Here is a 22,142-nt window from a genome sequence, read left to right on the forward strand (position 1 = left end):
TTCCAAAACACTCATCAGTTATAGATATGCCAGGACGTGGAAAAGGTCAACCTCGTGGGCGCAAACGAAGGGCGCCTGAAGACAGTAACGATACTCTCAATTCTGCTGTCAGTACGACAGGTGGTAATGTCAGCAACTGGGACTCTTATAAGCCAGAAAACTGGACTATAGGTGAAATAAGGACACGACTGCTGGAGCAGAACATCAGACCACCAAGTGGTTTTACCAAAACTATGCTGGTCAAACTGTACAAAGAAAATAATACCAGTGTTAGTGATGGTAACAGTGATGTGACGCAACCTACAGATAATGACCTTACACAGCCTGGCTACCACAGCAGGAATCCCTCATCAAATGAGGCAATGAAGGCTCTACAAGCACATGTAACCAGGCTGGAGCAATTAATACTGTGCCAAAATACAGTAGCAGCGGGACAGTCCCCAGCTGTACCAGGTCATGTCCTGACTGCGACCTCAACGACCTCACCAACCTCGCCGACCTTAGAGCCCCCAGCTGTAGCAGGAGGCATACCAAACAATTATGTGCCTCGGCCTGATGTCCTTATACAACAGACAGGAATTTCATCAGAATCTCTGCCATCAATAGAAGTCGTACCTCAAGCCATACGCCAGCAGATAATAGAAGGTAAGGACGTCAACTTAGCTCTACTATTACTGCCATCTTATGACTATGATTGCACACGCTACAATCGATTCACTGACGTTGGGGGGCGTACTGTCCCGCTCCAAACAGACCCACGTCTATGTAAATCTCTCACTCTCGGAGAGTTTGTCAAGGCCTTCTCGATATACAGGAGCATTATGTGTGAATATTACCCTAATCGCAGACAGGAGCTAGACATCTACGAGCGAGACATAGTAGAACTAGCCACAACATATCCTGGTCCTGTATTCTATGAATACCATAAAGCTTTCGCCACACACTTTTACACCAGCGTGGCATTAAGGTCAACTGGGCGATTCGGGACAATCAACTTTACACCACAACATGTTCCGGATTTAGGAGTAACAGCTGCAAACTGTGCAACAACATGAATCATACCGAAGACTTCTGTCCTCTCATTTTGAATGGCCTAGGATCATCAGCGAACAACCATAAAGGAAACAATAGGAATGGGGACAGCAACACGGACAGTAAAGGAAGGACCAGGGTCATTCACCATTGTAAAGAGGTCTGCAACAATTACAACGACCAAGATGGCTGTAACCGTGACAATTGCCCCTACCTTCACATTAAGAAATCTTCAATTAAATCAACTAAAACACATAAAACCAACGAATCAGCTAAACAATGACAAAAGGCCAACCTCCAGGATTTCAAGGCGTCAACTCCTATCAATATAGCAGCACTGGAGAGAGAACTAAAAAAACCCACCCTGATAATTAAGAACTTTGTGCAGTCTTTGATTTCTGGATTATCAGACGGCTTTGACACGGGAATGTCTGCACTACCAGAGACATCTCTAATATGCCAGAACTTAAAAAGTGCCACTTCTGAACCAGACATTGTCGATGAACTTATAACTAACGAAGTTAACAAGAAATTCTTAATTGGCCCTTATACAGAACCACCTTTTGATATATACAGGATTAACCCAATTGGAATAGCGACAGGGAAGTACTCCGACAAGAAACGTCTAATCGCGGACCTTTCTGCCCCCCATGACTCCAAAGGTAACAGCATCAATGAATTAATCGCTAAAGAGGAATACTCATTGTCGTACATTAGTGTTGATGATGCCATAAATCAAATCCAGCATACAGGAAGACACTCCAAGCTGTGTAAACTGGACATAACATATGCCTTTAAACTTATACCTGTTTCTCCAAAACTCTGGCCTTTCTACGGTATATGCTGGAAACAACAGTACTATTTTTATACCAAACTCACTTTTGGGTGTCGTTCCAGTCCTAAGATCTTTGACCTTTTATCAACCGCTCTCTGTTGGATTTTATCAAATAACTATCAGATAGAATACATAATTCACTACCTGGATGACTTTCTTATAATCGACAGACCAAATGTGGTAGCTGAACGAACAATGGCAATTTGGTGCTTTTTATGAGGGTCAGTGGTTCCACGGTCACTGGCCACATCAAATATCCTTGGACAGTTCTGAAATGTCAATTGCTTTCATGGAACTATATCCTATCGTACTGGCTTGCATGATATGGGGACACAAGTGGTCAGGTCTCAGAATTAGACTACACTGTGACAATCAAGCAACTGTTGATATCACCAGGAAAGGGCGTTCTAAATGCGCTTATATCATGCCATTTATGCGACGTTTAACTTGGTGTACTTTTATCCACAACATCCACAACTTCGTTCTCACAGCCGTGCATATCCCTGGAAAACAGAATAATATTGCTGATGCCTTATCTCATTTCCAAATGGACCGGTTCCACGACTTGGCACCAGCAGCAGAGAAGAGAAAAAATCCCATTCCAGATTACGACAATGTGCCTCTATACTAGAACCAGCAGTGCGTGACCTATGGAATGCTGCAGTGGCTCATTCGACTAGAACTACCTACACATCAGGTGTTTCCTGTTTCAAGAACTAAATCATCTTCATGAATGGTATAAACAACCAAGCAAGTGTGTTTACCAACGTTACAGAAGAATTATTAATACTCTTCGTGACTCATTGTTATCATAACCTCAGATTGAAATATTCTACAATTAAGCTGTATCTATACGGAATTAAGTTCCATTGTACTATGCAGGGGCTCTGCAACCCGCTTGTGAATACTCATGGGTTACCACTTTACCGACTCCAGACCATATTACGGGGATTAAAGAAACTACAGGGAACTCCGGTAAAACCTAGACTCCTCATAACTTTCAACATATTGTCTAAGTTATGCTCAGCATTTCGACAGGGTGTTTTCGATCCTGCCACAGACACTACTATGGAGGCTGCCTGCTGTGTGGCCTTCTTCGCGTTCTTACGGTGTGGAGAATTCACATGCACCACTAACATATTTGATTCTTCAATTCACTTGTGTATCAGCGACATACAAGTAGCACCGGACTGTAACAGCATGACATTGCGCCTCTAGGCATCCAAAAACCGACCCCTTTCGACAAGGAGTCACCATTCACCTGTTCCGCACCCATCACCATGTATGTGCTGTAGCCGCTGTCATCAGAATGCTGACAGAAAGATTAATGAATGGTTGTCGTCCTTCAGACCCCCTATTTTCCATTCATTCTGCTGCCTTGACTCGACATGTTTTCATCAACAAACTAAGACAGACCTTGATCCGACTAGGTCTAAATCATTCGCTATACACAGGACATTCCTTCAGAATAGGAGCCGCAACTACTGCCACCCAGTCAGATGTCCCCGATCACCTCATCAAAGTGCTTGGACGCTGGCAATCGGATAGCTACTGTCGATACATCCGCACCCCTCACCATATTCTCCGGAAAGCTCAAGCAGAAATGTGCAAGATTTCACCTGATACTTAGTAGCCTAGAGGCTGCCTTCTGTGTTCAGGAGTGCCTAAGTGTGTACTCTTTATAGGGCTAGTATATCTATAATGAGTACTATATATTCCACTGGATTAACATGTATATTGATGTGCTAATCTGTCATCATTCACACAGGATTTATGTGCATATTCCATTGGATTTATATGTGTGTAAATGTGCTTATCTGTCACCATTCAGATGGGATATATGTGTGTATTCGTTTAGGGCGAGTATATCTAAACGGTACTATTACGGCCCTCATACTCAACAACTAACAGAAACGAATATAACAGAACACATTCTGTAGCCATGCAGGCCAGCATTCTTGTAAGGATTACATCTGGACATTCCGAATTGGGATACAGAACCGAACTAAGGTTTACTAGTCATTGACATTAGTACTCTGTTTTCTTTTACACCTAAGTACCTCTTAGGACAATAACTGTATTCGATACTGAGGCATTCTGCCAGAATTTGTCTATGGCTTGCTGTATATCTTCTCAATTATGTCATATTCTCCCGGTGGCGCTGGGGATAAAGGTGTCTCATACCCTACATTCCCTCTTTGGGGTCCTCGTATCATCACATGCTTATAAACCATGTCTCTCATACTCCTTTGGGCCTATGGCAGTAAACTGACACCATGTAATAACATAATAGCATGGACTATTAATGATGTCAGACTACTGCTATACACCACAAATCGGTCAATCCAACCCCAAAACCAAGGGTTAGCTGGACTGCATACATCAACTCTATCTGGCCCAGGGTAAGACAGCAAGTCGAACCCCAAGCCTAAGTGATGTAACTCCCAACTCTTGCCGACTCCTGGACATTTGAGCGACCAGGCTATGGTACCCATGAGCGTCAGGTCAGCCATACCTCCAAGTCATGTTCTCAACGGGTTGTTGGCCATAGCTTTTCAGCACCATGCTCTTCAGCATTACGGGGTTCAAATAGCCCACGGCTATACCCCACCCGGTCCAAGGGAGGTAACTGCTAAGGTGATATGCACCCCTTATCTGCAAACTTTTATATGATATAATGAATGAAGTATACTTAATATAATGGAGGAAGTATATAGTATAATGGAGGAAGTATATATAATATAATGGAGGAAGTATATAGTATAATGGAGGAAGTATATATACTATAATGGAGGAAGTATATATAATATAATGGAGGAAGTGTATAGAATAATGGAGGAAGTATATATGATACTGGAGGAAGTATATAGAATAATGGAGGAAGTGTATAGTATAATGGAGGAAGTATATATACTATAATGGAGGAAGTATATATACTATAATGGAGGAAGTGTATAGAATAATGGAGGAAGTATATATGATATTGGAGGAAGTATATAGAATAATGGAGGAAGTGTATAAAATATATATTATAATGGAGGAAGTATATATACTATAATGGAAGAAGTATTTAGAATAATGGAGGAAGTATATATAATATTATGGATGAAGTATATATAATATGTTGGAGGAAGTATATATACTATAATGGAGTAAGTATATAGAATAATGGAGGAAGGATATATAATATAATGGAGGGAGTATATAGAATAATGGAGGAAGTATATATAATATGGCGGAAGTATATAGAATATTAGAGGAAGTATATAGAATAATGGAGGAAGTATATATAATATAATGGAGAAAGTATATATGATATAATGGAGGAAGTATATAGAATAATGGAGGAAGTTATATATATATGGCGGAAGTACTATGAATCATTGGAGGAAGTATTATAGAATATGGAGGATGGAGTATATTAAATTATGGAGGATAGTATAGATCATGGGGAAGTATTAATATTGAGGAAGTCATGTCATGATAATCATGGCGGAAGTCTTATATATATGGAGGAAGTTATGATCTGGAGGAAGTACATGAATCATCCGGGAGTAGTCTATTCATCATAATGGGCTGAATATCTAGATATAATGGAGGAGTTATCAGAATATATGGGAAGTATATGAATAATGGAGCGTATATCTATGGAGATCGTATATGAATACAATGGAGGACAGTTATAGATACATGGAGGAAGTATACTGTATGGGGTATTGATATGGAAGTTTCTAATGGAGGAAGCTATATAATATGAGGAGCTATTATTGGGGAGTTTATGAATATGGAGGAAGTCATATGAGGGAAGTCTTTATAGTAATGAGGAGTTATGATATGGGGACGTTATAGAATATAATGGAGTAAGTATATAGAATAATGGAGGAAGTAGATATAATATAATGGAAGAAGTACATGTATATAGAAGACAATGAAGGAAGTATATGGAATAATGGAGGAAGCATATTTAATATAATGGAGGAAGTTTATAGAATAATGGAGGAAGTATATATGATATGTTGGGGGAAGTATATATAATATAATGGAGGAAGTTTATAGAATAATGGAGGAAGTATATAGAATAATGGAGGAAGTATATATACTATAATGGAGGAAGTGTATATAATATAATGGAGGAAGTTTATAGAATAATGGAGATAGTATATAGAATAATGGAGGAAGTATTTGTAATATGTTGGAGGAAGTATATATAATATAATGGAGGAAGTATATAGAATATTGGAGGAAGTTTATAGAATATAATGGAAGAAGTACATGTATATAGAATATAATGAAGGAAGTATATAGAATAATGGAGGAAGTATATAAAATAATGGAGGAAGTTTATATAATATAATGGAGGAAGTATATAGAATAATGGAGGAAGTTTATATAATATAATGGAGGGAGTAAATAGAATAATGGAGGAAGTATATAGAATAATGGAGGAAGTATATATAATATAACGGAGGAAGTATTTATATAATATAATGGAGGAAGTATTTAGAATAATGGAGATATCGATAAAAACACTTTTTTGCCATTATGTGACCGCTGTCGTTTTCGTACTTAAGGGCATAAGGTCAAATCTTATGCCATTATGTAAAACGGCATCCTTATTACCACTAAAGGTCATAAAATTTAACCATAAGGGCAAAAGATTTGACCTTAAGGTCAAATCTTTTGCCCTTAAGTGTTATATGTATTATTTTAAACTTTGGCGTGCCATAGTTTCGTCCGTTGAGGGCTTGCCACTAATGTTAAAGGGACTGAAACTGTGGGGATCTAAAAGGGAAGTCAGGGAAATCTAAACAGACTTAAACATGTGTACCGGCAAACATCAAAATTAAAAAAAAATTAATGCATTTTAATGCATATCTACCATTCTTTATGCAAAATTAAGGTATCAAAAAAGTACGTCACCATTCACTCAAACGCCCATAAATACATCCTAATGGTGATACCTTTGCTTTTCAAGAACCACCAGGCTACCACCAAGGACAAAAGGATGATCCGTCTATATCTATTAGCACAGTATTGGTTACTAGCGTGTTCACCTCGTTACTAAAGCCGTGGTCACACGTGCGTTTCATAACTTTTCGTTGGTTACTAAAGAAGTTGATCATCTATTCAATGTATTTTGAAAACTTCAGTCTAGTTGTTATGTATGGCGTAAGTGGAGATTATGTTGATGTCTCCTATTAGAGATTAAGATGTCTCCTATAAGAAATCAAAATGTCTCCTATTAGAGATCAAAATATCACCAATTAAGGATTAAAATGTCTACTGTTAGAGATAAGAAATATCTCCTATTAAGATTAAAATGTCTCCTATTAGAGATTAAAATGTCTCCTATTAAAATTAAAATGTCTCCTATTAAGATTAAAATGTCTCCTATTAGAGATTAAAATGTCTCCTATTAGAGATCAAAATATCTCCTATTAAGATTAAAATGTCTCCTATTAGAGATTAAAATGTCTCCTATTAGAGATTAAATGTCTCCTATTAAGATTAAAATGTCTCCTATTAATATTAAAATGTCTCCTATTAAGATTAAAATGTCTCCTATTAGAGATCAAAATATCACCAATTAAGGATTAAAATGTCTGCTGTTAGAGATAAGAAATATCTCCTATTAAGATTAAAATGTCTCCTATTAGAGATGAAAATGTCTCCTATTAATATTAAAATGTCTCCTATTAAGATTAAAATGTCTCCTATTAGAGATTAAAATGTCTCCTATTAGAGATCAAAATATCACCAATTAAGGATTAAAATGTCTCCTATTAAGATTAAAATGTCTCCTATTAGAGATCAAAATATCTCCTATTAAGATTAAAATGTCTCCTATTAGAGATTAAATGTCTCCTATTAAGATTAAAATGTCTCCTATTAATATTAAAATGTCTCCTATTAAGATTAAAATGTCTCCTATTAGAGATCAAAATATCACCAATTAAGGATTAAAATGTCTACTGTTAGAGATAAGAAATATCTCCTATTATAGATTTAAATGTTTCCTATTATAGATTAAAATGTCTCCTATTAAGATCAAAATGTCTCCTATTAGAGATAAGAAATATCTCCTTTTATAGATTTAAATGTCTCCTATTATAGATTTAAATGTCTCATATTAGGATTAAAATGTCTCCTATTAAGGATTAAGATGTCTCCTATTAAGATTAAAATGTCTCCTATTAAGATTAAAATGTTTCCTATTAGAGATTAAATGTCTCCTATTAGAGATTAAATGTCTCCTATTAAGATTAAAATGTTTCCTATTAGAGATTAAATGTCTCCTATAAGAGATTAAATTGTCTACTGTTAAGATTAAAACGCTGCTATCAGAGATTAAATGCTTCCTATAAGTGAATAAAATGTTTCCTATTAGAGATGAAAATGTTTCCTATTAGAGATTAAATTTTTCCTATTACAGATTAAAATGTTTCCTATGAGAGATTAACATATCTCCTATTAAGATTAAAATATCTCCTATTAGATAATAAAATGTCTCCTATTAGATAATAAAATGTCTCCTATTAAGATTAAAATATCTCCTATTAGATAATAAAATGTCTCCTATTAGATAATAAAATGTCTCATATTAAGATTAAAATGGCTCCTATTAGAGCTCCCTAATACTAATACGTCCTTGTTCTACAAATAACAAACCAAAATATTAATCACATTAGGTTAGCAGTTCAGTGATGCTTTTTTGAGATAAATTTTTTTTTTATTTGTTGATAATCTTATGATTCCTTTTTCTTATTCGGGCGATATCGGTCATGTCATAAACATTTCAATTTTGTTTATTAAAACACGAATAGAAATATTGTCTTCTCAATCTTTGGATATCAATTGTTTATCAGGAGTGTCGAACTAGGGTGTATATACAGTAATTATGAAGGATTATGTGACAATAAATTAATGTACTAGTTTTTTCCGTCTTCAGACGTATAAATCATGTTTGGACATATGATTTACTTGACTCCGCCATCAATTTACCTACAAACCATTGACCTGTATCTGAACCATTCATTGTAGGTAGATCATATCCTTTGTTTACAGGTTTTTGCTGTCGACATCTAAGAGCAAAACAATTTCATAAACATTCGTTAAATTAATAAGAAACTATCTTAACAATTCGAAAAAAATATTTAAAAAATATTAATTAATTAATTTATTTATTTTTGGTATTCATTTATTCTTTTGATAACTATTCATTCATTCATTCATTCATTCACACACTATCTTTTATTTGTATTAAAAAACCTGGTATCAGTAAAGTTGATTAAAGTTCACTATCCTTAAAAAAATTTCTAAAAAATATTAATTAATTCATATATTTATTTTTGTAATTCATTAATTCCTTTTGATAACCAGTCATTCATTCATTCATTCATTCACACACTATCTTTTATTTGTATAAAAAAACCTGGTATCAGTAAAGTTGATTAAAGTTCACTATCCTTGAAAAAATATCAAAAAAATTATTAATTAATTCCTATATTTATTTTTGGTATTCATTCCTTTTGATAACCATTCATTCATTCATTCATTCATTCATTCATTCATTCATTCATTCACACACTATCTTTTATTTGTATTAAAAACCTGGTATCGGTATAGTTGATTAAAGTTCACTATCCTTCATGATCAATTAGTAACGATGACAGTATAATGATAATATAATAATAATAATTTGGAGTTTTATATACCGCTATATCAAAGCAACATATCATTAAGGGTTAACTGTAATGTTTTTTTTACGTTATTGAGCAATAACACAAAAAACTGGGGTGTACTCTGAATATACCGCGAAGCGGTTTATGAAAAGAGTACACCCCAGTTTTTTGTGTTATTGCTCAATAACGTAAACAGATATTACAGTTAACCCTTATAATTTAATTAACAACGATAAGAAACATTTTCATTAAGTTTAACATGTTTATTTTGCTCCAGATATTTAAAAACACATCGATAAATACAAAATCCCGTGAACAACGATTACTCCGCTGACGTCACAGTCATTATTTATGTTATTAGATGATAACATATTTTTTTTGAGCCAATGAAAATGCTTGTTACAAGCAAAATTAAATTATAAGCAGTTGACAAAGTATGATTAAACATAACTGGAATATCGATATATCATAACGTTTATACATTATGTATATGGTATGACGGAAATAAGTTAATTGTCTGATTAGCTGACATTTATTTTTCGGCATCTATACATTTTTGAAAGGGAAGTTGCTAAAAATAACTTCAGTATTTAACCGGTTATTTCTATATTTGTATCTGAATCTGAGAAATGCCAGGACTGGGAACTTGTTATCAATATTTCGTCCTATAGTTTAGGAGAGTTATTTCGTACGAATGGAAACCCAGCTTAGAGTCTACAGTAATTCATCTCTCAAGTACATACACATGTAAATAATATATTGTAGTGCCTGGAGCACCGTAATACAATAAGGACTGAATAACAATGTGCTGTATGATTATCAGAGCTGGTAAACTATAAGAACCAAAATATAAACAATAAAAAATATACCACGCCTTCATTTAGCCAACCATAAACTATCGCAATGCTTTAAAAAAACTAATTCTAATTAACGCGAAATCTGAATTACTGTAGCTCTAAATTGACAAAAGGTCTCTTCATTTTTCTGAATTGAACATCAACCATATCTTCATTTTTTAGCTCACCTGGACCAAAGGTCCGGTGAGCTTATGTCATGGTGCAGCGTCCGTCGTCCGTCCGTCTGTCGTCCGTCCGTCCGTCCGTCCGTCCGTCCGTCGTCCGTCAACATTTGCTTCAAATCGCTACTAGTCAAAAAGTTCTTAATGGATTTTGACCAAATTTGGCCAGAAACATCCTTGGCAGCAGGGGAACAGATTTTGCATAAATGGTGATTCTGACCCCCGAGGGGCCAAAGGGGCGGGGCCCAATAGGGGAAATAGAGGTAATTCTTTTAAATCGCTACTAGTCATAAAGTTATGAATGGATTTGAACCCAATTTGGTCAGACACATGCTTGGGGGAAGGGGAAAAGATTTTGCATAAATGGTGGCTCTGACCCCAAAGGGGCCAAAGGGGCGGGGCCCAATAGGGAAAATAGAGTTAATTCCTTTAAATCGCTACTAGTCATAAAGTTATGAATGGATTTGAACCCAATTTGGTCAGAAACATCCTTGGGAGAAGGGGAACAGCTTTGCATAAATGGTGGCTCTGACCCCAAAGGGGCCAAATGGATGGGGCCCAATAGGGGAAATAGAGGTAATTCCTTTAATCGCTACTAGTCATAAAGTTATGAATGGATTTGAACCCAATTTGGTCAGAAACATCCTTGGGAGAAGGGGAACAGATTTTGCATAAATGGTGACTCTGACCCCCGAGGGGCCAAAGGGGCGGGGCCCCATATGGGAAATAGAGGTAATTCCTTTAAATCGCTACAATTCATAAAGTTATGAATGGATTTGGACCCAATTTAGTAAGAAACATCCTTTGGGGAAGGGGAACAGATTTTGCATAAATGGTGACTCTGACCCCCGAGGGCCAAAGGGGCAGGGCCTAATGGGGAAAAAAGAGGTAATTCCTTAAATCGCTACTAGTCATAAAGTTATGAATGGATTTGAACCCAATTTGGATCAGAAACATTCTTGGGGAAGGGGAACAGATTTTGCATAAATGGTGACTCTGACCCCCGAGGGGCAAAAGGGACGGGGCCCCATAGGGGAAATAGAGGTAATTCCTTTAAATCGCTTCTAGTCATAAAGTTATAAATGCATGTTGTAAACTCAGAGAGTCTGGACTTCATTATTTCTTTAAAGCAGTTGGGATCCGCAAACTATAACCATATATAACATTGTTTGAGATTAACAAACAAAAGGAATTGAACATGAACATTATTTTGACATTTGGTCAAATCCAACCAGGTGAGCGATACAGGCCCCATGGGCCTCGTGTTATACTTATATACCGGTATCACCTTTCGTCCAAAGGGAAAACGTTATATTTGGCTTTAAATTTGTGCTATAGGCAATTATCCAACAATACATGAAGCTAAAGGAATGAAAATTGTGAGGTAATTTAAAGGACATGAATAGATATTTTTTGATATCATCAGTGGATACCTGCGGCGCTGGTTAAGCGCACAACGAAGCTTCAGCAGTGTAGACCTACACAGCTCAGTAACCAGACTTCAACTTCCACTCAAGTCAGGGATTGATGAGTTTATATGAGGTTACGAAGATTAAACATGTCAACATATTGAGGGACAGTGTAGATGACAAGGTCAGGGGAGCGAGGGCAGATACACAGGTAGAAAGGACGTGGGACGCCAAGCAGCCATTGAAAGAAGCAATCAAAGCTCCGGCATGGGGATATTGTTAGGACAAGCACGGAACAGCGCTAACCAGTGGGAACACAGGGAATCGAGAGTGGTGGACGAATAAACTATAAATGAGAGCAATCTGGGGAATAGAGAGGTGCTTAGCTTCCTGTTTAAAACAGCATATGTGGTGACGAATCCAACCAACATGTTCTAGCTCCTATGCCATCAACACATCATATGCACTTTGCGAAGGTACACATGGAGCCATGTCCAGGTCCTTAAATATATTTCATCAAGCCTTGACTGTGCTAGACGGAAGAAGCCCTTTGTTAACTTTGTGAAGGCTGGAGCAGGAAGAAGGGACTGTTCGGAAAGCAAGCAGAGTTGAATCAACAGCATAAGACTTGGGAATGAGGGCAAACTATCATCTGAGGTTGAGAAAAGGTGACCTTGATACCTCTCCGCCCAGACATATTGTTCTGGTGCCGTAGCTCAAAGCAAGTAATTATTGTTGAGCTGAGAGAGTGTCATAGGAGATAGGAGAGAGGATAGAAGCGTCAGACGAGCGGAAAGAGCAACGGAGTACAAGCAGTTGGAAGAGGAATCTTAACAGCAGGGATGGAGGACATCATGCCGGTCAACAAAGGTCGGCTGCAGGGGATTCTCTAGTCAGTCAGTCTTACCGATTCCTACGAATGCTAGGAGCGGTAGGAGTAGACCGGTAAAATCTTGTAGGGGCAGCAAGCCGAAGGGCAGAGGCGGCTTCCAGCCGAATAAGGAGGAAGAGGGAGGAAAGATGGAACTGTTACCATACACAATACTAGATACAAGCTGACAAGATTACTGCTCAAAGTGATGCAGCAGCATGAAAGGATATGTTGCGAGCCAACCGGTCCTTGGTTGGATCTGATCGACCGGCCCGGCGCACTTCTTGAATACGTGGTGGAAAACATAATTTCCCATCTTCTAAAAGTATTATTGTTTATAGAGCAAAGGGGTAATGTTAGCAGATTAGAAGATTTTAGAAAGAGATTATGCGAAAAATGCACAATTTCTATTGATGAAATCAATGTCCGAACGGCAATTATATGAGAGTTGTGTCAATATGTAATGAAATTAACGCCGAAATATACAGTAAAAAGGCGTATCGTATACAAATTAGTGATACTTTGGGTCGAATTAAGAATGTTCAGGACTTAATTCTCGAAGAACTTGGGTTAATCTTGAGAGAAAAACTGCCATATTAATTACAACTTGGAAAAAAACCCATGTTTTCCACTCTATTTAATCTTGACGACTCTATTGAAACGAAGGAATTCCCTTTAATGAATTAACCATATTCAATATGGTTTGAAAGAAACATGAAAATACATTATTAATAATAGTGACTCAGCTTTTCATGGCAATTATAAAATCATTTTTTGTTTTATTGTTAAATTAATGTTCAATTTTAAAGAAATATTTCTTTTGTGATTGACATGAAATGTAGAGTATGTGTGTGGCATGTAATTTATTACAGCATAAGCGACGCGTTGTGATAACAATGGTTTTCTTATCCCTTCGCAATAATACATTGTTTGATTTGATTTGCATTATTTCATAAAAAGATATCCATAATGTTGCATGTTCTTTTCATTTGATATACAATTTAATATTATTATTTCTGTCATTTATTTGAAAAAAATATATATTACGGTTAACAATGCTGCCTCTAACATCTGGTAACACACAGACGTGAGCTACTTTCATTTACATGCGGTTTGTTAAATAAACCAGTATAAGTACACTACTCCGACCAATTAAAAATTGATTGAAAACAATCGAAATCAAAACATTTTAATTGATATATATATATTTTACCTTCCATTCTATGTGAAATTGATACAAATTGATGATCAGATCCGAAACTGTCACGTTAGTTTAGTTTAAACATATTTTATTGACATATAATAATGACAAAGGGATTAGTCAGCAAGTTTTTCCAACTTATAGACGACTTCTCCCATAATAATAACAAAATAATTAACAATAACACAGTAACTGTCACGTTCATTCCCTTAATGAAAAGTATAACACAATATTACAAAGTAACCGAACCCATTCTTAGTGATGTCATCGAATACAGTCAAACTTGACTTTACCGACCACTGACTTTAACGATATCCTGTAATATTCGACCATATCCACCAGAACGGCGTCATGCCCCTCTGTCAATGCTTTCACTAACTTGCTCGACACACTGACTCATACGGTGTTGGTTAAGTCAGGTTTAACTGTAACCCTATATTGATAAGGCTTGTATTATATAATATGTTAATACGGTTAGGAATTATTAAATATGTAAACGATAATCATAGGTAAGTAGTTATGACAAATATATTTTTATCAACTTTATTAAATAGAAGTTATAATATCATATGAGGCATCAAGTGCATTCCTTTGGTTTCCTAAAACCGACACTTGTTGACACCAAATTAATCATACTAAATTTTCATTTTCTTTATCTAGTGCATCATTGGCAACAGGTGTATTAGTCACGGTATCTGCAGTAACACGTACTTGTTAGATAACCAATAACAATAACAAAACAAAACAAAAACAAAGAATACTCACAAAATAGCAAAGCCTTCATTCAAATTCAAAATCAATTAAACGTAGGCTGAATGTTAACAAAAATACAGATTTGAATGGAGATCACGATCGAGTGTTCCAAAGAGTAGTTAGTTAAAACGGTGTTTTATTTGTCAATATGATCAAATAATTAAATACATTGTAGTTAATGAAAAAGGAGAAAAACGCGAAATTGAGATTTGCTCCTTTGGTACTTATATAAAATAATAGACGTACAAAAATATGTACATGCTACGTTTGAATTTTACAAGGAAATTCGCACAGCAAGGAACATCCTTGTGTTATCGTCGATTGAAAAAGAAGCATCTTCAAACAGTAATAAACTGAAAGCTATGTTATATGGTAAGGTGAGGATAAACTTATGTCATAGATAGGAAAAAAATATAACATGTCAAGAGAAAATGAGAAGCATTCTTAATTAGACCACAGGTACACAGAGGTGAGGAAATTAAGTTTCTTTTAAATAAATGATCCTAAAGTGAATTTCTGTTCATTGTCAATCTGACATGATAGATTTGACCTTGACGTGTCTCACAATAGAAATAAATTGATGGTTTCGGCGGAGATGATCTTCTTAGATAAGTTTTGAGACAAGAAAGAGACTGATTGTTACGTATGCTAATTGGCAAACTGTTACAACAGTCAATAGCAGAGGGAACGAATTAGCATATATGCTAGTTCTCCAACGAATCTGTGTATAATTTTCAGACCGATAAAATAAACTGATACTGATAAATAATGGTATAATCCAATGATATACATACTATTTCGTTTATCGACGAATTTTATGATAACGATTTTGACAAAGCCACTGTATTCAATGATTTTTTCTCTAGTCAAGCAAAAGGTGACGACTCCTTTACTGATCTTCCACCTGGTAATGAGAATATTTACAAAACATTAAGTGATATAATAACACCCAACAGATGTAAAGGATGTATTATCGTCCTTAGACACCATAAAAGCTGTAAGGCCTGTCCTTGTCAGTCCTGTTCTGCTTAAGGTGGCAGAATAATCTGGTTCATTATCTTTTCTCTTTATTAAGTCCCTATCTACAGAAAAAAAATCCTAGCTCGTGGAAAAATGCTAATGTAACACCAGTTCATAAAAAGACAGTCTTAATCATATAAAAAAAACTTATCGTCCTATATCTGTTTTAAGATAATTGAATAAAAAGTGTTTGAACGGCATGTCTATAAAATATGTATATCGGGTAATTCTACTATTAATCAGCTAATTAGCATAATTAATGATTTTTCGAAAGCTCTTGATTCTGGCAAAGAAATAAGAGAAGTATTTTGTGATATTGTTATTGGGTATGGCATTCATAACTAGTTCATACATTATCCCAAATTGGTATATCATGACCTCTTTTAAAATAGTTTGAAAAAATCATTTGTATAACAGGTAACGGAGAGTCGTAATCAAAAAACGTAAATTCTGATTTGTTGATATAAAGACTGGTGTTCCTGAGGGTTGTATTCTTCGCCCCCTGTTGTTTTTAATTGATATTTATCAGATCGTGATAGACATAGAATCTACCATCAAACTATTTGTTGACGACTTGATATCTTAGTATATATGACGACTTGATATCTTAGTATATTTTCCAACTAGTGCAGCTAGGATTATAAATAGTAATTTAGAGAAAATAATAAACTGGTCGAAGCAGTGGTTAGTGGATTTTATCCGGAAAAGACAGAAAGTATGATAATTAGTAGAAAAAAATACTGATCTGAATAATTCTGCTCTAAAAGAGTTTGATATATCAAACATCTTAGTGTAACGTTCTCAGAAAATAGTAATTGGTTAAATAATGTTAATTATATCATAGGTAAAGCTTCAAGCAAATTAAATATACTGCGATCACTCAAATTTCAAATAAGATTGACGTTCTTTACAAACAATATAATTCTCGATTATTCGCCCTATGTTAGGGTACGCTAATGTCATCTGGGACTATATCTCATACTAATTGTACAAAAGGTCGAAAATATAAATTCAGAAGTCTCCAGAATGTTTACTGTTGCTAAAAAACTAGCTAATATTGAATACTGTATAGTGAGGAAGGTTGGCCTAAATTAATCAATAGAAGTCAAAACCACAAAATCATCCAATTTCATAAAAGTGCCATATCATAATACACCAGTATACCTCAGCAATCTTGTTCCTAACCCAATTTTATCAGGTCACAATTATAGGATTATACAGTCTTAAAATATTACACAAATTCGTTGTAGGACTAGTTATTATACTAATTCTTTCCTTCCCTCTGAAATTGACTGTTGGAGCAATTTGCAATTTAGCATACGTAACAGTCCACCTCTTTCTGGTCTCAAAAGATATTTAAAACGAATGTCTCCGTCGTAACCACTAATTCATTTCTAGTGTGGGACACGTTAGGCCATATATATTATGCCCGATTGAGAATGAACAGTAGTTTACTTTATGATCATTTATTTAAAAGAAACTTAATTCCCCTCACCTCTGTGTACCTGTGGTCTAATTAAGGATATTTCTCATTTTCTTTTGATATGTAATACTTTTTCCTATATACGACATAAGTATATCCTCACCTTACCATATAGCATAATTGCGAGTTTATTACTGTCTCGAGTTTTTTTTTCTTTTTCTATCGACGAAAACACGAGGATACGTCTTGCTGTACAAAATTTCTTCATAACATCTAACTGATTTTTCATGCTTACGTAGAATGTAAATATTTTGTACTTCTACTATTTTAGATTAATACATTGTACCACATTAGATATATCTATATATACCTGGAGGTCTCATTGGTTGTCTTTCCTGTTTTGTTTATTGTGTTCTGATGTCCCATTGGTTGTCTTTCCTTTTGGTTTATTGTATCCTGAAGTCCCATTGGTTGTCTTTTCATTTGGATTATTGTATCCTGAATCCCATTGACTGTTTTTCCTTTGTGGTTTATTGTGTCCTGATGTCCCATTGGTTGTCTTTTTTTATTGGTTTATTGTGTCCTGATGTCCCATTGGTTGTCTTCCTTTTGTTTTTATTGTGTCCTGAGGTCTCATTTGGTGTATTTCCTTTGATTTATTGTATCCTGATGTCCCATTGGTTGTCTTTCCTTTTTTTGTTTATTGTGTTCTGATGTCCCATTGGTTGTCTTTCCTTTTGGTTTTTTGTATCCTTAGGTCCCATTGGTTGTCTTTCCTTTTGGTTTATTGTATCCTTAGGTCCCAATGGTTGGCCTACCTTTTTTTATTGGTTTATTGTGTCCTGAAGTCCCATTGGTTATCTTTTCATTTGGTGTATTGTGTCCTGATGTTCCATTGGTTATCTTTTCATTTGGTTTATTGTGTCCTGATGTCCCATTGGTTATCTTTTCATTTGGTTTATTGTGTCCTGATGTCCCATTGGTTGTCTTTTCATTGGGTTTATTGCTTCCAGATGTCCCATTGGTTTTCTTTTCATCGGGTTTATTGTTTCCAGATGTCCCATTGATTGTCTTTTCATTTAGTTTATTGTTTCCAGATGTCCCATTGGTTGTCTTTTCATTTAGTTTATTGTCTCCAGTTGTCCCATTGGTTGTCTTTTCATTAGTTTATTGTTTCCTGAGTGTCTTTCTTGTTTTGTGTATTGTAATCTGATGTCCCATTGGTTTTCATACCTTATGAATAATGTTCCATAATCAATATTGTAGCCATTAGAGTTACTGACGAATCTAGCAGCACGATGAATCGGCTGTATGATGCAGTTTGTTTTCTGAACTATATCTGACCCTTAATTGTATTGAATAGTGCTAATATCCCTACGCCGTGATAGTTGTTATTCCTTCTTAAATGATTTTTACGTTAACTAATCCTGCTTTTAAATGTGTCTTTTATCAGTCATGCGTGATTTGATATACATGTATGCCTCCGTACTTGCGTAGGAGAGGTATTTACATCATAACTAAAGATAATCATTAAGATTCCACAGGAAATTCGATGAACAAAAATAAAAGTCGGTCATCCTGTTTGGTTAACCAGATAAGAAAAAAAAGGAAACAAACTGAACTCAATATAAAAATTCAACATATCAAATTAAAGAAAAAAAGAAAAGAAAAAAGAAAAAAAAGAAGAAGAAAAGAAACTGGTTTCCAAACGCATTACATCTCATGGTAGAGGTCGACACTTAAATAATGAAATATAACCGATGCAGTGACAGACATAAGCATTGGAGTTTTCTTTATTTTGTAACTAGCTATTATTAAGTTATAACTCCTAATACATAACTATTAATGGATGTAAGGTGAGAACAAAATCGTCAGAGATAAGTAAACTAACATTGAGGGTGTTTCATCTCCGAGATAAAAGTAATGATGATTGATTGAAAACAAAAATTGTTTTTTCATATTCTTACACCATACCAAAAGTTACATATTCTTTAACCCTAAGCTATTTTCACTTCCTCTTTTTAATTTGAAATCAAATTTCAAATGTTTAATTTAAAATGAATACATTCATAATAAGTTAATTGCATGCACATGAAATTTGATCGTTTTGCTTGTATGTAAATTTCGCCCTGTAAACGATAATATTTTCTGTATTGCTTAGTGGTTAGTCTCTGTGCCATTTTATGTTTTTTGTGAGATTTTTCAGGGATGTCGCATCTTGAAATGGAACATTAAAACAGTGAAAAAAAAGTGTACATATCTAATTTTAAAAAGAAATCGATAAAACTAGGAAAAACACCCTCCATGGTCAAATGCAAACCATTGAAAAAATTACCAATAAGAAAACGGCTATGATATTCCGAAAAGGTATGATCAAAGTCTAAAAGTCACGACACGCTCTAGATTGAGTGAACTAAAGTGATCTTGTGTTTATAAGTATTCCTCAACCAATTGTGTTTATGTTGGAAGGCTGTGGTATGTTGGTGTTTGTCTCCTAGTGATAACACCGACCTGTAGCTGTCTTCTTAGTGTTACCTCACTGAAATGTACTGCCAAATACACCCACGACACCCAAACCGCATTTGGTTTGGTTTATTCCCTTTAACGTCCTATCATTTAAAGACGGCCTCCCGCAAAGAATCCAACTGTGACCAATAAATTGTAGAAAAGCGCTGAACGGGTAGTTTGCCTGGCAGTATCAGGCTTTAACTCTTTAAACTATTGTTATTGCTTGTCTTTTATGGTCTAAACTGAGCAAAATAAAGAAGTCTGAATAGACCCTTTTCACAATCCGCGTATTCAACAAGAATTGGGAGTTATCTCCCCTAAATATTTTTGAAAACGAAATTCAGCCCGCTTTAAGTCACACCAAGGTTGGTCTCCAATGTCAACAATGTCGACTTCGCCTATTATGATCGCCAATATTATATAGATCTGATGTTTTCTGCGTGTAAACTATTTATGAGCTGGTCATATGCATTACACATCTGTCGCCCCTCCATCAACTTTTAAATTCTTCTAGAATTCATAATCCTGGTATTTGCCAATAGATACCTAGGTCAGATATACAATACCTTCTATTCTCAATTGTCACAAGGGCCAAACATGTTGAAAATTTCGTTGAGAATCTTCTTCTCGAGTTGCATACGTACAAGGTACGTTTGATATTTGCCAGCAATTACTTGCTTAATTGTACAAAAGAAATGATCATTATCATCAAAACATGCAAACAAATCCTTCACTTCATAAGTATAAGCCTTCATTCGGATGAATGTAATCATTTGCTTGATCACCTAACTATCATGTAATTTTTTTTTCAGCGACATAACTTTCGATGAGGTCTTGGAAAGTTCAATGTCATCTTGATTATCGGCCAAAAAAACATCAAGTAAGTCATAACTTATCATACATGTAAGTTTGAGAACTGTTGGTGATTTCCTAGTCACGAAGCTATTGTTGGGAAAGTTGTGTTTATGTGTTATACAGATATACACACTTTTGTAGCGGATTTTTACATCACCACTAGGGCAAAATGTAATGCAACCTACTTGTTGAAAAACACTTTACTTTTAATTCATGCTTTGCTATGTAATTATTTTAACTTTTCTATGATTATTAATAATGTCACTCATGGTGGCCATTTTCAATATCTGTATTTTAAGTTTGAGGACCATAAACGGCTGCAAATTAAGTAACTTAATATTTGCTTGCGAACACATAAAATATACTTGTCGATAAACTCGAGTTTAACATGTTATTGTATTTCTAAATGTTAAGTGTTATAATGTTTGCCCAGTTAAACCAATTGGGATTTGTTTCTTGATTTGCGGCACTAAGTGGGGGGGAAGCATCTTTAACATGTGATTATTTATAAACAAAGAGGCATATAATTCTGGTATATCTGATTGGTCTAAATTCATAGCGCAATATTATAGTCTTTGGCGCATACACATTTCATATCAAGAAAAGAGAAAATCCTTTGTTTGCACCAATTTGATCTTCTCTTTTTCATCAATTTCGTGCCTTTTAGACAATTTTATTTCACATGAATTTTTATGGGAAATTCACGTGAAATTAATATCCATGTGAATATCATGTGAATCTTAAGTACAGGTACAGTACGCCGTTTATGACTGTAATCGCGAACTCGAATCGCGTTAAAAGTAATTAGGGATGAAAACGCGAACCTAAGTGGCCGCAAAAATAAGTTGTTTTACAGTATATAGTGACACTGCGGCGAAGATGTTGATATAAAGTGTTTGTGTAATGGGATTGGAGACTCGATTTAAGTGTATTTAACTACTTTATTTGTGACGTTCCATCATTAAACACTTTGTACCTGTAGGTAAGAATGGACATGGATCCTGGGCAAAACGGTCATACTATGGTTATATATTTTGGTTTTATCAATGAATAGAAGACGCTTACCATTCCGGAATGTGTGGGTTTTTTCTCCATACAGATCCATATTTTCAATGTTTTGCTTTCGTGTTATCGATTTTGAATAGAATTTTTTATGAAGTTGGCATTCTTTGTTGCTTACGAAAAAAAAAGTTTCGTTATTATGCCGATGTTCTGTGTTGGCGATTTTGTTTTATTTCATCCTCGATAAAACCACAATCAAACCCCATTGGCATAATGATCTTTTGCAAAATCGTTGTTGAGGACGAAAAAGTGAGTAAGTATGACTTACCTGAACATTTCTTAGACACTTGACACTGCAAAATTTGTGTTAATTAGCTGATTAAGACGTTTATTGCCATTAATCAATCAATATCAATTCAAATGTATTCTACAGAACCATAAAAAAACATGAGCATGCGAGGTATTTAATTATACATTAAACTGCCAACGTTGCAGTATATATTTCTACAGATCTTCCTCGACCACTCCAGTAC

Source organism: Pecten maximus, chromosome 14 (genome assembly GCF_902652985.1).
Source record: "Pecten maximus chromosome 14, xPecMax1.1, whole genome shotgun sequence".
Classification (NCBI taxonomy): Eukaryota; Metazoa; Mollusca; class Bivalvia; order Pectinida; family Pectinidae; genus Pecten; species Pecten maximus.